The 17,984-nt window shown below is 32.2% G+C and overlaps 1 protein-coding gene across 1 annotated transcript in view; it reads right to left on the bottom strand.

The window, feature by feature from the left end:
• Positions 1-17,984, bottom strand: part of LOC101892292 (uncharacterized) — a 304,676-nt gene that overhangs the window by 149,529 nt on the left and 137,163 nt on the right. The window lies entirely within an intron of this gene.

Below are 17,984 nucleotides of genomic sequence, written 5' to 3'. Positions count from 1 at the left end.
GCTCTGTGGCATTTTGGCACTTTGGTATTTCTTAGTGCCAACCTTGCTTTCCAAAATACTCCAGGCACAATAGTCCACTGGATTGGTATCCGGACATTTGGCGTGGCAATTGTGGCGCTGGAAATGAAGCGAGAAACCTCATTTTGTAACCATTCTTGGGTGGCGCGTGCTGAGTGCTGCGATGGTGCTGAGTCCTGTTGGAATATCCAAGGTCTGCGGCCAAAATGTTTGCGTGCCCAAGACTTTAATACACCCTCCAGAATATTTTCGCGATAATATTCGGAATTTATTCCGATTAATACGAGCGAAGAGCGACCATCGGCTGTTATGGCGGCCCACACCATCACCATGGCCGGCGCTTGAGTTCTGGTGGCCAACCGAAGGTACACATTTTCAGCTGACCTCTTTGGCAAGTAAACACAAAGAATGATTTCTCATCGGAGAAAATCAAATTCGGCAGTTTCGGCACTTTCGGCCAAGCGAAGCAACTCTTTAGCTTTTTTGTCTCTATTTTCTTTCTGTTGCGGTATAAGTTCTTGCACCTTTTGGATTTCAATGGCTTTACCCCGAGCTCATTTTTCAATATTTGCCGAATGGAATATTACGATATGTTCAGCTCACGAGCCATTTTTGCGGCCTGTGGACTGCGACGCGGGTTTCGATTAATTACCTAATATGAAATTTAAGTCTAGCAAATGCTTCAGAACCGAAATAATTGAGAATTTTCAGTGTAACATTAAACTTTATTTATTTTTCGAAATTCTTAACGCTATTCTGTTAACGTATATTTTATCTACAGGTTTTCTGTGTTCAGGGACCCTTAGTGAAATTTGATGGGGAGCATTTTCTCCATTAACATCAATTCACTAGAATTAAGTTTTGTGGGAGATTTTTACATTTCTTCGAAATGCCATGAAAAAACATAATTTTGTTTATGTGGCCACTTTGTACTTGATATCTCAAGGATGTAGGTTGGATTTACAGTTAACTTTTGTTAATCAAGCCATAGTGAAATCTGATGGGGAACATTTTCTCTATGGACATCAACTACCTAAAACAAGGTTTGGTGGGAGATTTTGACAGATTCTCAAAATATGATGAAAAAACATAACTTTATTTATATGGTCACTTTGTACTTGATATTTCAAGGATGTAGGTTGAATTTACAGTTATCTGTTGTTCCCCAACCTATTGTAAAATTTGATGGAGAATATTTTCTCCATTAACATCAAACACCAAAAATTAAACTTTGTGGGAGATTTTGACATTTTTTCGAAATTTCATGGGAAAACACAATCTTGTTAATATGACCACTTTGTACTTGATATTTAAAGGATATAGGTAGGATTTACAGTTATCTATTGTTCACCGGCCCATAGTGAAATCTGATGGGGAACACTTTTTCCTTTAACAAAACCTACCTAAAACTAGGTTTTGTGGGAGACTTTGATATTTTCTTGAAATATCATGAAAAAACATAACTTTCTTTATATGGCCTCTTTTCATCCGATATTTCAAGGATGTAGGCTGGATTTACAGTTATCTTTTGTTCACCGGCCAATAGTGAAATCTGATGGGGAATATTTTCTCCATTTACATCAACTACCTTAAATTAAGTTTTGTACGAGATTTTGACAGATTCTCAAAATATGATGAAAAAGCATAACTTTGTTGATATGGCCACTTTGTACTTGATATTTAAAGGATATACGTAGGATTTACAGTTATCAATTGTTCACCGGCCTATATTGAAATCTGATGGGGAACACTTTTTCCATTAACATCAAATACCTAAAATTAGGTTTTGCGGGAGATTATGGCATTTTCTCGAAATATCACGAAAAAAACAAAACTTCGTTTATATAACCACTTTGTACTCGATATTTAAAGGATGTAGGTTAAATTTACAGTTATTTTTTGTTCAGCGACCTATAGTGAAATATGATGGGGATCATTTTCCCCATTAACATCAATTCTCTAGAATCATGTTTTCTGGGAGATTTTGACATTTTCTCGAAATAGCAGGAAAAAACATAATTTTGTTTATATGACCAATTTGTACTCTATATTTCTAAGATGTATGTTTGATTTACAGTTATCTTTTGTTCCCCAACCTATAGTGAAATATAATGGGGAACATTTGTTTCATTAACATGATCTCCCTAAATTTACGTTTTGTAAGAGATTTTGACAGATTCTCAAAATATGATGAAAAAACACAACTTTGTTTATATGACCACTTTGTACTCTATATTTCCAGGATGTACGTTGGATTAACAGTTTTCTTTTATTCCCCAACCTATACTGAATTTTGATGGGGAACAATTTTTCCATTAACATCATCTCCCTAGAATTAAGTTTTCTAGGAGATTTTGACATATTTTCGAAATGTCATGGAAAAATATAATTTTATTAATATGGCAAAATTGCACTGGATATTTCAAGGTTTTGTGCTTGATTTACAGTTATCTTTTGTTCTCCGACCCATTGTAAAATTTGATGGGGAACATTTTCTCCATTAACATCAAACACCTAAAATTAAGCTTTGCGGGAGATTTTGACATTTTCTCGAAATGTGATGAAAAAACAAGACTTTGTTTATATGACCACTTTGCACTCGATATTTCAAGGATGTAGGCATGATTTACAGTTATCTTTTGTTGATCAAGTCATAGTGAAATCTGATGGGAAACATTTTCTTCATTAACAACAACTTCCTAGAATTAAGTTTTCTGGGAGATTTTGACAACTTCCCGAAATGTCATGGAAAATAATCATTTTGTTAATATGACAAAATTGCATTGGAATTTTGAAGGATGTGTACTTGATTTACAGTTATCTTATCTTCCTGAACATATAGTGAAATTTGGTGGAGAACATTTTCGCCATTAACACCAAGTCTCTAAAATTAAGCATTTTTGGAGATTTTGGCGTCTTTTCGAAACCTCCTGGAAATATCTTTTTTATATATACAAGCAAGTTGCATTTGATTTTTTAAGGGTGTGTGTGTGATTTTGAGTTTTCTTTTGTTCCCCGATTTGTAATGAAATTTGATGGAAAATATTTTCTCCCTTGACAGTATTCCCAAAAAATGAAGCCTTGGGCCGGAAATTGCCCTGCATTTAAAAAGAAGGAAAAACGTGTGATTTTTTGTGATTTAAAACTTATGTGGATTTAGATTAAAAAATTGTTAAGAAATGTGTAGTTAAAAGCGGTTTAAGCCGGCTTCGAATAATTTCAAAATAGTTGTATAAGATGAATATTTAGAAAATAATAAAAAAATAAAAATTTGAAAAAAAAAGTAAAATATTAAAAAAAAAAAAATTAAAATAATAAAAAATTCACACCCAACTGCTAATTATTTTCCCCTGAAAAAAATATCTTAAACTCTATAAAAAATCTAAATTTATTTATTGACACAAAAAAACCCCAAAATGGCTTTTAACACTTGGCTGCTAATAAACCCACTTCAATCAAAGCTACAAAAAAACACACGCTTTTGTCATCACCCAGAGACTAACATTTAATGCTGAGCTGACACACAAGGTGATAAAATAAAAAGAGCAAAAAATCACTTGACTCTTAATCCATCTTTTCAATAATAATTTGAAATAAATACCGCAAATAAAAATGATGATCAGCAAGGGATTTAAAAAAAAAACATGCAATAATCTCTTCAAACACCAAAACGCATTGACCCTGAGCGGTAATGGATTAATTTAACCACTAGATTTTATAGGCAATTGAAAGTTGGTTTCGATTCTCTGTATGAAATGCAATGGCAAAGTTTAACATGTAATTTCAAATAAATATTCACCTTTACACACCTCCATTTGCACATACAAATGCAGGCAATAAATCCATACATCCGTTTCCGTTTTGTGGCATAAACCAAATATGTTTATGGGTGTGTGTGCGTGTGTGTGTGTGATGAGAACACACAATATAAAATCTATGGGGATCAATTTTTCATAAGCAGTTACCTTTTATTTCGCCACACACAAAACAGCGTGGGCGAGAGGTGGGCGAGGGGGAGTGACAGAAAAAAGCTGATTTTTTCCCCATTCACACAAATCCAATATTTGTATCATTTGGTATTTATAGGCATTTACAGGCAATCTAAATGTATTCACATGAATAAATACGCATGCATTGGTAATGCTAATGTGTATGTGAGTATTTGCGTGTGTGTGTGTGTGTATGTGGTACACGATTTTAATACCATGTTATATTTATATGATAACAGAACATCATCAGGGCATCATTGAAATACCAAAGGGAGCTATTTAATATTGGCCTTTTACTTTTATTATTGACCTGAATACAATTATATGTTCCGGTGGATAATAGGGTGGAATATTATAAAATTAAAATTAATTTAATAATCAAATTAAATTAATAAAAATTAATAATATCTTACCTCACTATTTTTTTCAATTGTAAAACCCCATTTTTTCGAATTTGCTGTGATGAAGAACCTAAGGATATCCTGTTATCCTTAGATTTTAGGATAACGCTATAGTCCAAGAAATTATTTGGGACACTACAAGGATCACTTTTGTGGAGTACTTTAACCCTCTAGAGACACAAATAATGTGCCTTTTTAGTCCATAGAAAAAAAATAATAAAAATGTAAGATTTTGAACATGCCCCCAATACACCCTCTTCTCTTCATTTTAGAGACAAGGTGCCAATGGAAAAAATATTCGCCACCAAATTTCACTATAAGTTCTCGAACAAACGGAATTTCTAGCTGGAAGCTAAACCTTAGAAATTTTAATAACAATCATTGAAATACCAAAGGGAGCTATTTAATATTGGCCTTTTACTTTTATTATTGACCTGAATACAATTATATGTTTCGGTGGATAATGGGGTGGAGTGAGAATAATTTAAAAACAATAAATTTAATTTAAAAAAACCTTAATGTAATTAATTTAAAAATATTAATATTTTACCTCACTAATTTTTTCAATTGTAAAACCCCAATTTTTTAGCCATTGCTGTGATGAAGAACCTAAGGATATCCTGTTATCCTTAGATTTTAGGATAACGCCATAGTCTACAAAATTCTTGGGAACACTACAAAGATCACTTTTGTGGAATACTTTAACCCTCTAGAGACACAAATAATGTGCCTTTTCGGTCCATTTTAAAAAAATAGTAAAAACATACATTAAAAATGTAAAGTTTTGAACATGGCCCTAATACACCCTCTTCTCTTCATTTCAGGAACCATGTGTCAATGGAAAAAATATTCGCCATCAAATTTCACTATAAGTCCAGGAACAAAATAAATCTCTAGCTGGAAGCTAAACCTTAGAAATTTTAATAACAATCATTGAAATACCAAAGGGAGCTATTTAATATTGGCCTTTTACTTTTATTATTGACCTGAATACAATTATATGTTTTCGTGGATAATAGGGTGGAATGAGATTAATATTAAAAAAATTAATTTAATATAAAAAAACCTAATTACATTAATTGAAAATAAAAAAACCTAATTACATTAATTGAAAATTAATAATATTTTACCTCAACAATTTTTTCAATTTTCAAACTCATACACAATTTTTAGTCATAACAATGATGGAGAACCTAAGGATATCTTGTTATCCTTAGATTTAAGGATAACACTATAGTCTACAAAATTATTGGGAAAACTACAAATATCACTTTAGTGGAATACTTTAACCCTCTAGGGACACAAATAATGAGCCTTTTTGGTCCATTGAAAAAAAATAATAAAAAAATACAATTAAAAATGTAAGGTTTTGAACATGCCCCCAATACACCCTCTTCTCTTCATTTTAAAGGCCAGGTGTCAATGGAAAAAATATTCGCCATCAAATTTCACTATAAGTTCTGGAGCAAAATAAATCTCCAGCTGGAACCCAAAGCGGGGAAATGTTAATAACAATTTGAGAATAAAAATAAAAAAGAATTTACAGGGTGAGATAAAAAAAACCTGAAACAAAGTCAAACGACATAATTTTTTTATATTTTAGGATAACGTTATAGTCTGCAAAATTATTAGGAACACTTCAAAGATCACTTTTGTGGAATATTTTAACCCTCTAGAGAAACAAAAAATCTGACTTTTTGGTCCTTTGAAAAAAAAAAAAAATAATAAAAATATACAAACAAAAACGTAAAGTTTTGAACATGGCCCTGATACACCCTCTTCTCTTCATTTCAGGAACCAGGTGTCAATGGAAAAAATATTCTACACAAAATTTCACTATAGGTCTTGGAACCAACGAAATTTCTAGCTGAAACCCAAAGCGGGGAAATGTTAATAACAATTTGAGAATAAAAATAAAAAAGAATTATAATTAGATAAAAAAAACTGCAACAAAGTCAAACGACATAGTTTTTACATTTTTTTTTTAATTTATCGAATGAAAGCAAAAACTGTCGGAAATAGCATCAAATTTTAGAATAATTTTAGATTTGTTCGAATTGGTCACGTTTGGCGCGAATTATGGCGTTCAAACGGCCAATGAAACCGTCACACACACTGCCCAAATGTTGCTCTGCGGTATTTTGGCCCATTCCCGGCGAAGCGCTTGTTTGAGGTTATCGACACTTTGGTATTTTTTAGTGCCAACCTTGCTTTCCTAAATACTCCAAACACAATAGTCCAATGGATTGGTATCCAGAGATTTTGGTGGCCATTGTGTGCTGGAAATGAAGCGAGGAACCTCATTTTGTAACCATTCTTGGGTGGCGCATGCTGAGTACGATGGTGCTGAGTCCTGTTGGAATGCTAATTGATATTCGGGTATATAAAATATATATTTTTTTTTTTTTGGTCTAATTTTGAACATTTTTGAAATTGGCTCTTTTTTAACCACAAAGCTTAGTTTTAGGAGAGTGGAGTTAAAGGAAAAAATGTTCCTCATCAAATTGCACTATGGGTCTCAGAACAATAGAAATCTGTATATATACAGATTTTACATAAAAATATAATAAAATATAAAAAATAAATGTTTGGGCTAATTTTGGTACTTTTTTTGATATTGGCCTTGTTTCCCCCACCTGGCTTAGTTTTAGGAGAGCGGAGTCAAAGGAAAAAATATTCTCCACCAAATTTCACTATGGGTCTCAGAATAAAAGAAATCTGAATATATATACAAATTTTACATATAATTCCAATTTGTATTTAGATATATAAAAAATAAATTTTTTGGGCTAATTTTTGTACTTTTTTGAAATTGGTCCTATTTCACCCACATGGCTTAGTTTTAGGAGAGTAAAGTTAAAGAAAAAAATGTTCTCCACCAAATTTCACTATGGGTCTCAGAACAAAAGATATTTGTATATTTACAATTTTTACATACAATGTCAATTGAGATTTGGTATATATATAAAAAATACAATTTTTCGTATAATGTTGGTATTTTTTTAAATTGGGCCTGTTCGACCCACATGGCTTAGTTTTAGGAAGTAGGAATGAAAGGAAAAAATGTTCTTTATCAAATTTCACTATGGGTCTCCGAACAACAGAAATCTGTATATATACAAATTTACATATAATTCCAATTGAGATTTGGTATATATATAAAAATACATTTTTTTGGGCTAATTTTGGTACTTTTTTGAATTTGGCCCTTTTTCACCCACATGGCTTAGTTTTAGATGATCAGACTTAAAGAAAAAAATGTTCTTCATCAAATTTTACTATGGGTCTCAGAATATAAGAAATCTGTATATATACAAAAATTTTACATATAATTCCAATTGATATTTGGTACATGCATAAAAATAATTTTTTTGGGCTAATTTTGGTATTTGTTTGAAATTGGCCTTGTTTCACCCATATAGCTTAGTTTTAGAAGATTGGAGTTAAAGAAAAAAATGTTCGTCGTCAAATTTCACTGTAGGTTTCGGAACAAAAGAAATCTGTATATATACAATTTTTACATGCTATACCTATTGATATTTGGAATATTTATATAAAAAATATTTTTTTTGTCTAATTTTGGTATTTTTGGAAATTGTGCCTGTTTCACCAACATAACTTAGTTATAGAGGATCGGAGTTAAAGAAAAAAATATTCTCCATCAAATTGCACTAGGGGCTCAGAACAAAAGAAATCTGTATATATACAAATTTTACATAAAATTCCAATTGATATTTGGATATATAAAAAATACAACTTTTCGTATAATTTTGGTATTTTTTTGAAATTGGGCCTGTTTCACCCTCATGGCTTAGTTTCAGAAGATCGGAGTTAAAGAAGAAAATGTTCTTCATCAAATTTCACTATGGGTCTCGGAACAACAGAAATCTGTCTATATTCATATTTTACATGCAAGGACAATCGATATTTGGTATATATATATAAAATATACATTTTTTTGGCTAATTTTGGTACTTTTTTGAAATTTGTCCTTTTTCACCCACGTGGCTTAGTTTTAGGAGAGTGGACTCAAAAGAAGAAATATTCTCCATCAAATTTCACTGTAGGTCTCGGAACAAAAGAAATCTGTATATATACAAATTCTACATATAATTCTAATTGATATTCGGGTACATAAAAATATATTTTTTTGGGCTAATTTTGGTACTTTTTTGAAATTGGCCTTGTTTCACCCACATGGCTTAGTTTTAGGAGGTAGGAATGAAAGGAAAAAATGTTCTTTATCAAATTTCACTATGAGTCTCAGAACAAAAGAAATCAGTATATTTACAAATTTTACATATAATTCCAATTGTGATTTGGTATATATATAAAAAAATAGAATTTTTTGGGCTAATTTTGGTACATTTTTGGAAATTGGGCCTGTTTCACCTACAAGGCTTAGTTTTAGGAGGTAGGAATGAAAGGAAAAAATATTTTCCATCAAATTTCACTACGGGTCTCAGAACAAAAGAAATCAGTATATTTACAAATTTTACATATAATTCCAATTGAGATTTGGTATATATAAAAAAATATATTTTTTGGGCTAATTTTGGTACATTTTTGATATTGGTCCTTTTTCACCCACATGACTTAGTGTTAGAAGATCGGCGTTAAAGAAAAAAATTTTCTGCATCAAATTTCACTATGGGTCTCAGAACAATAGAAATCTGTATATATACAAATATTACATATAATTCCCATTGATATTTGGATATATAAAAAAATATATTTTTGGGCTAATTTTGGTATTTTTTTGAAATTGGCCCTGTTTGACCCACGTGGCTTAGTTTTAGGAGGTAGGAGTGAAAGGAAAAAATGTTTTTAATCAAATTTCACTATGGGTCTCCGAACAAAAGAAATCTGTATATATACAAATTTTACATATAATTCCAATTGAGATTTGGTATATATATAAAAAATATATTTTTTGGTTTAATTTTGGTATTTTTGGAAATTGGTCCTTTTTTACCCACATGGCTTAGTTTTAAGAGGTAGGAATGAAAGGAAAAAATGTTCTTTATCAAATTTCACTATGGGTCTCAGAACAAAAGAAATCTGTGGGTATACAATTTTTATATATAATGCCAATTGATATTCGGATATATAAAAAATATATATTTTTTTGGGCTAATTTTGGTACTTTTTTGAAATTGGCCCTGTTTGACCCACATGGCTTAGTTTTAGGAGGTAGGAATGAAAGGAAAAAATATTCTCCACCAAATTTCACTATGGGCCTCAGAACAAGAGATATCTGTATATATAAAAATTTAACATATAATTCCAATTGAGATTTGGTATATATATAAAAATACAATTTTTCGTATAATGTTGGTATTTTTTTAAATTGTCCATTTTTCATCCGCATGGCTTAGTTTTAGGAGAGGTTTAATTAGGTTTAATTTTGGTATTTTTGGAATTTGGGCCTGTTTCCCCCACATGGCTTAGTTTTAGAAGATCGGAGTTGAAGGAAAAAATATTCTCTATCAAATTTCACTATGAGTCTCAGAACAAAACATATCTTTATCTATAATATTTAACAATAAAACAAGGGCAACAATTTCAGGAACATTCTTTTTTTTGACTTTTTTCCTCCACCCCAATATTCACACTTCCATTAACATCTCTTGATAAGATTCCACATTGTCTTCGAATCACTTCAGATATGTATGAATTCATGCATGAGCCACCAAATTATACCCAGTGCTCATTTCTTATGGACTTGGCCATCGGAAAAAAGTGTTTTGAAGATGACCAACACCATCATCATCATCATCAGAAGCACAATCACCATCTTTACAACGACTTCTTCTTCTTCTTCTTAACTGTATGACATGGTTGGCTATCAAGTGGAGGAGAGTGTTTGAAGATGTGTGTGTGCAAGTAACTTTTACCCCGCAAAAAGGTGGCAGTAAATGTTGTGGCCGGACCAACACTTTACAACGGGTAATGGCTACGACTAAGTGCCATAAAGTGTGTTGGCTTAAAACAACCACATGTTCCATTTCTCGGCGAAAATGGAATGCTGTACACATGGCTGGCTAAGTGGATGGCTGTCTCTGGCTGGCTGGCTGATTTGCCAACCCGAGACACATCTGGACCACTGCTAATGTGAGGTTAACAAAAACCAGTGACAGCATTAAATTTCGGACACAAAAACGTGTTAGAAAGGCAGGCGAGCTACAACCCATTCACGGCTCTGTAATCAAGGAAATACTGTTCCAATTTTCAATGTTCGCGTAGAATGGCAAGAAGGCAGCTTGTTTTTTGTTTTTTTTTTTTTTTTTTTTTTTTTTTTTTTGTGAAAATCGTGAAATGCCATTGAAGCCAAACTTGTCTGCTGGCTTTGGGGTCATGGCCCATAATTTGAAAATGTTTACACTGAATTTGAACTTGAAAGTTTGTTAATTTTTCCTATGCTTCCCCTTCTCCGCTCTCTCTCCCTCTCTTGCATTTTATTTGCTCTTAGCCTTTGACACAAAGTTTGCCAGAAAAATTTACTAAAATTGCTATTTGGAATTAACAAACTACAGCTGCTTAGCCGGCTGGCTGACTGGCATCTGGCGCTTTCAACAATTATTAAATCTTCAAGACCACATTAATGTCCAGTTGTCAAGTTCGTGCCGAAATAAATGAACTGGGAATTTAAGAAATTGTTTTCGAAATTATTTGATTTGAAAGTTTTATTTTGAAAAAAAAAAAAAAAAAATGATTGCCAACAGTTGTTGAATGGACTTTCGCTGGATTTTTTTGGTCAGCTGGATGTGGGTTGAAATGACTTTTTGATTGAAGATATATTTTTTTGGCTATTTTTAAAGGGGTAATTGTTAGTAATTTTTAAATAATTGGCCAGTAATTTTATTGGACATGAAGTTTTGAGAAAAAAAAAAAAGAAATAGAAAACCAATGGAGAAATAAAAAATTAAAAAAACAAAATTAAATACATTTTTATGGACAAAAAAATTAAAAAAAATAGTATCAAATCAAATTTTAAAAGTTTTTAGGAGGACGAGATTTGAAAAAAATATACATTCTCAAGGATCAATTGACCCATAAGTATGGATTTTAAGGAAAATGTATTGAATTTGTATTGTATTTTTTAAAAGGATTTTTTCCGAGGTCCTTTAGACCAATCAATGTGGATTTTTAAACAACGTGGATTTTTAAAGTAATTAATTCAAAAGACCTTTAGACAAATAAACGTGGATTTTATAAGGAATATTCTCAAGAATCAATTGACCCATAAGTATGAATTTTAAGAAAATTGTATTAAAAGGATCTACATTCCTATAAACAGAAAATTTTCCATAGGGGAATGAATATTAATTTTGGGGGATTATTTTTAAAGGACCAACGATCAATAAATATGGATTTTTCAAAAAAAATTTCTCGAGGACCAACAGAGCGGGAAATAAGATTTTCTTAAGGCTTTTTGTAAAGAACTAGCTAGGATTTTTTTTTGGATTTTTTTTAAAAGGATCAAAGATCCGAACATGTTTTTTAAAATATTTCTAAAGGACCTATAGATCAATAAAAGTGGATTTTTGAATAATTTTTCAAAGGACATGCAGACCAATAAATGTGGATCTTTCAATGATTTTTTTTCATAGAATACTTTATGTATTTACATTTCGAGAACCGACAGACCAATCAATCTGGATTTCAACAGATATTTTTCCAAAGACCAACAAACCTGGATTTTGTAAAAAATATATCGAAGGATTCTTAATTCAATTAAGAAGGACTTTTAAACCATTTATTTTCAAAGGACTTTTAGACAATTAAACGTGGATTTTAAAAGGAAATCTTTCAAAGGACCTTTAGACAAATAAACGTGAATTTTAAAAGGAAAATTCTTAAGGATCAATTGACCCATAAGTGTGGATTTTAAGGAAATTGTATTGAATAGATCTACATTCCTATAAACAGAAAATTTTCCATAGGGGAATAAATATTCATTTTTGAGGATTATTTTCAAAGGATGAACGATCAATAAATATGGATTTTTCAAAAAAAAATAATAAGAATAAGGGAAATAAGATTTTCTTAAGGATTTTTTTTGGAATTTATTGAAAGGATCACAGATCCATACACATTGCTATTAAGATATTTCTAAAGGACCTATAGATCAATAAAAGTGGATTTTGATAGTTTTTTTATAGGACTTTTAGATCCATAAATAAGGATTTTTAAACGATTTTTTTTCAAAAGACCTGCCGACCAATAAAATTGGTTCTTTCAATGATTTTTTCATAAAATACTTTAGGTATTTACATTTCGGGGACCGGCAGACCAATCAACCTGGATTTCAATAGGAATTTTTCCAAAGACAAACAAACCTGGATTTTTAAAGAAACTTTTCAAAAGACTCTTAATTCAATTAAATTATTTAATGATTTTTTAGTTTATTTAATGATTTCTATTAATTTTAATTTAAATGATTTTTTAAAGGATCTTTACAAAAATAAACTTTTAAAGGAAATTTTTAAAAAGATCTTTAGACAAATAAACGAGGATTTATTAAAGGAATTCTTTCAAAGGACCTTTTGACATAATAAACATGATTTTTTTAACAAATCCTTCCAAAGGACCTTTAGACAAATAGATTTGGATTCTTAAAGGAATTTTTTCAATGGACCTGAGACCAGTTGTTGGGGAAATTAAATTGATTTTTTATCAAAGGACCTTGAGACCAATCAACGTAAATTTTTAAGTAGTTTTTTTCAAGGAGCCATTGAATAGACAACCGTGAGTATTTAAGGAATTTTTTCTAAGGTCCTTTAGACCAATCAAAGTGGATTTTTTTTCAAATGACCTTTAGACGAAAAAGGGATGTTTAAAGAATTTTTTTTCAAAGGACCTTTTGTAAAATAAACGGGGATTTTTAAAGGAATTCTTTTATAGGACCTTTAGACAAATGAACTTGAATTTTTAAAAGGAAACTTTTCCAACTACCTTTAGATAAATAAACGTGGATTATTTTAGGAATTCCTTTAAAGTACCTTTAGATAAATAAATGTGGATTATTTAAGGAATTCCTTCAAAGGGTCTTTAGGTAAATAAACGCGGATTTTTAAAGGAATTCTTTCAAAGGACATTTAAGACAAATAAGTGAAGATTTTCAAAGAAATTCTTTCAAAGTACCTTTAGACAAATAAACGTGGATTTTTTAAAGGAATCTTCTGAAAGGACCTTTAGATAAATAAACGTGGATTTTTAAAAGAATTCTTTCGAAGGGTAAACGAGCATGTTTGGGAAGGAATTCTTTCAAAGAATAAACGAGGATTTTAAAGGAATTTGTTCAAAGGGCCTTTAGACAAATAAACGTGGATTTTAAAAGGATTTTCTTCAAAGGACCTTTAGACAAATACACGTAGATTTGTAAAGGAATTCTTTCAAAGGACCTTAGATTTTTGGAGAATTCTTTCGAATGACCTTTAGGCAAATAAATGTGGATTTTTTTTAATAAATTCTTTCTATGGGCTTTTAATGAAAAAAGAGGATTTTTCAAGGAATTCTTTCAAAGGAATTCTGGGCAAATAAACGTGCATTTCTAAGTTATTCTTTCAAAGGACCTTTCGACAAACAAACATAAACTTTTTAAGGAAATCTTTCAAAGAAGCATTAGAATTTTTAAAGGAATTCTTTAAAAGGAACTTTAGACAAATAGACTTGTATTTTTAAAGGAATTTTGTCAAAGAAGCTCGAGACCAATTGCTGGGGAATTTAAATGGATTTTTTTTTTCAAAGGACCTTGAAACAAACCAACGTATATTTGAAAGAAAATTTTTAAAATAGCCCTTAAAAAAGGCAACAGTGTATTTTAAAGGATTTTTTCCGAGGACCTTTGTACCAATCAATGTGTATTTTTTCAAAAGACCTTTGAATCAGTAAGCGTTTCTTTTAATGATCCTAAGTAGAACGTAGATTTTCAAAGATTTTTTTCAAATGTCCATTCGTTTTTAACAATTTTTTCCAAGGTTCTTTCCCTAAATAAACGTGGATTTGTAAAGAATTTTTTTTAAGGTCCTTTCCTCAAATAATCGTTTTTTTCAAGATTTATTTTTTCAAAGGTCCTTTCCCGAAATACATCGAAAATTGGCAAAGAGTTGGTTACATCTACCATAAATAATGGTTCTAGGAGGTTGCTGTCAAAGGAAAAAAAAATAGGACCTCAACCAAGGAAATTCTCTTCATATATACAGGGTGAGATAAAAAAAACTGCAACAAAGTCAAACGCGATAATTTTGACATTTTTTTTAATTTATTTGAATGAAAACAAAAAATGTCGGAAATATCATCAAATTTTAGAATAAATTTATATTTCTTCGAATTGGTCACCTTTGGCACGAATTATGACCTTCAAACGGCCAATGAAACCATCACACGCTGCCCAAATGTTGCTCTGCGGCCCATTCCCGGCGAAGCGCTTGCTTGAGGTGATCAACACTTTGGTATATTTTAGTGCCAACCTTGCTTTCCAAAGTACTCCAAACACAATAGTTCAATGGATTGGTATCCGTAGATTCTCGTGGCAATTGTGCGCTGGAAATGAAACGAGGAACCTCATTTTGTAATCATTCTTAGTGCTATGTTGCTGAGTCCTATTGGAATGTCCAAGGTCTGCGGCCCAAAATGTTTGCGTGCCCAAGGCTTTAATACACCCTCCAGAATATTTTCGCGATAATATTCGGCATTTATTCTGATGCCACGGTCGTTTAATATGAGCGGAGAGCGACCATCGGCTGTTATGGCGACCCTCACCTTCAACATGGCCGGCCCATGATTTCTGGTGGCCGTCCAACCGAAGGTGCACATTTTCAGCTGACTTCTTTGGCAAGTGAACACGAGCGGATCATTTTGTTTGTTTACAAACTGCTGGACAACGAATGTTTTCTCATCGGAGATCGGAGAAAACCTAATTCGACTGTTCACCACTTTCGGCCAAGCGAAGCAACTCCTTAGCTCTTTTGAGTCTATTTTCTTTCTGTTGCGGTGTAAGTTCTTGCACTTTTTGGAATTTCAATGGCTTTACCCCAAGCTCATTTTTCAATATTTGCCGTATGGAATATTGCGATATGTTCAGCTCACCAGCCATTTTTCGGCCTGCGGACTGCGACGCGTCGACTTCGATCAAGTCGCTTCTTCACTTTCCGAACGATTTCTGCTGATGTTGCTGTTTTTTTCCGTCCACTACCTTGACGTCGGGCTACCCCGAGCCCGAGCTCATTTTTCAATATTTGCCGAATGGAATATTGCGAGATGTTCAGCTTACGAGCCATTTTTCGGCCTGCGGATTGCGACGCAGGTTTCGATGAAGTCGATTCTTTACTTTTCGAACTGCTGGATTTCTGCTGATGTTGATGTTTTCTTCCAGTATCACGGTAACGAGCGATGGTAGGAGATACAAAAGATTTATTCACATTTAAATGCTGGAGTACTCCAACGATAGCCACTTGTGGTTTTCCAGCCAAATATAAAGCAATCACACTATCACACGCTTGAGTTCCGAACAAGAGTAACTTTTTTTCTGGAAAATTCTCACCAAAATGCTTTTGTGCGCTTGTAAACAATATAATGAGCTGTCACTGGAATAATTTTAACAGCTGTCGGACAAGTGGCTTAGAAATTACAGCAGTCTGAAATTGGTTGCAGTTTTTTTTTTTTTTTTCATCAAGGGTTCTTAGAAAAAATTTGCTGCTGAAGTTCGCTTTTAAGAAAACACTGCAGAAGACAATTTCAAAATAGTCGATATTTATATTTGAAATCTTAAAAATTTATTTCGAATGTTTTTAAATTTCCAAAAAAGTCGTATTGGAAATATCCAAAAAAAAGTGAAAAAATACCCCACAAATAAAAATAACTAGAATAAATCTGAATTTTCGATAGCCCCTTTCAACATTTAAAATAAATGCTGTCTGTGGCCATTAAAACGACATTAGCAAACGATTACAAATTTTTTGTCAAAAAACAAACTTTGCAAAACTGTTTTTTTTTTTCTAGATAACAAATATTCCATTGGAAATTCTGAAACTTATTTTTTTCCGATTCTTCTTATCCTGGACAAATGTCATTTATTTTTATGGCAAATCAAAAATCCTTTTTCCAACATTTGTTTTTGTTTTCTTTGTCTCTCCACAGCCATTTGTTGGCCATATGCCTTGTGCAGCTAAAAGAAAATGCAATCATTCATTGTCAATTTAGCAATTTTCACTAAATCAAAAATATATGTATTTCCAGTTTTTTCTCCTTTTTTCCAGAATCTCCAAATAAAGGACTTCCTTTACACAAAAATTCGCAAAGCATGACAAGAAGTAGGGGAGGAAAAAATCCATAACTGCAATTTGCTATCTTTGAGCCATTTTAGCTTTGACAATGCCAGTAGAATATCAGGTTTCTTTTTTGGATTTACCATTCCATTTTCCTCTGTTCTTTTTTGTTGTTGTTATTCTTTTCTTATCTTCCTGTCTGTCCCTAGTTTGTTTTACGCAAAATTCATGAAGCATTCCATGCATCCGATGAAATGTAAATACACAAATGCGATGTTTGGCTTTTGAGTAGCGACGAAAAAAACAAAGTGCATTCCGATCTATTTTATACCCTCCACCATAGTATGGAGGGTATATTAAGTTTGTCATTCCGTTTGTAACACCTCGAAATATACATTTTAGGCCCCACAAGGTATACATATTCTTGATCAGCATAAAATTCTATGTCGATTTATCAATGTCCGTCCGCCTGTCCGTCTATCCGTCTGTCCGTCTATGGAAATCACTCTAGCTTCCGTACGAAGTGAAGTAGGTTGATAAAATTTTACTCAAATGTGTACTATGTCTGCAGGACTTTTGGTATTGAAAATGGGCCATATAGGTCCACGTCTTCGTATAGCCCCCATGTAACGGTACCCCCCGATATTCGGTATTTTGATCATTTTAGCCACATTATTTACCGGAATTGTTTCAAATTTGGTATTGTAAGTTCGCAATGGATACTACATCCTAAGACAGAAAATAAGCCATGTAGGTCTACGTCTTCGTATAGCCCCCATATAACGGTACCCCCCAATATTCGGTATTTTGATCATTTTAGCCACATTATTTATCGGAACTATTTCAAATTTAGTATTTGAAGTTCGTAATGGATGCTACAGCCTATCACAGAAAATTGTCAGTGCAGGACCACGTCTTCGTATAGCCCTCGAACCTATTTACCGGAACTATTTCAAATTTAGTATTTGAAGTTCGTAATGGATGCTACAGTCTATGACAGAAAATTGTCTGTGCAGGTCCACGTCTTCGTATAGCCCCCATGTAACGGTACAACCCGATATTCGATATTTTGATGATTTTAGCGACATTATTTATCGGAATTGTTTCAAATTTCGCATTTGAAGTTCGTGAAGTTCAATATAACAGCCTATGTCAAAAATTTTTCTGTGCAGATCCACGTTTTATAACCACCATGGTACCTCCCTATATTCGACGATTTTGACGAATTGAGCTATATTATAAACAGATTTTTTTCAAGTTTCGCATTTGAATATTGTGATATAAGTTGCCTTGTGACAAAAGTT

Source organism: Musca domestica, unplaced genomic scaffold (genome assembly GCF_030504385.1).
Source record: "Musca domestica strain aabys unplaced genomic scaffold, Musca_domestica.polishedcontigs.V.1.1 13, whole genome shotgun sequence".
Lineage (NCBI taxonomy): Eukaryota > Metazoa > Arthropoda > Insecta > Diptera > Muscidae > Musca > Musca domestica.
This window is presented reverse-complemented; position numbering and strand designations above follow the sequence as displayed.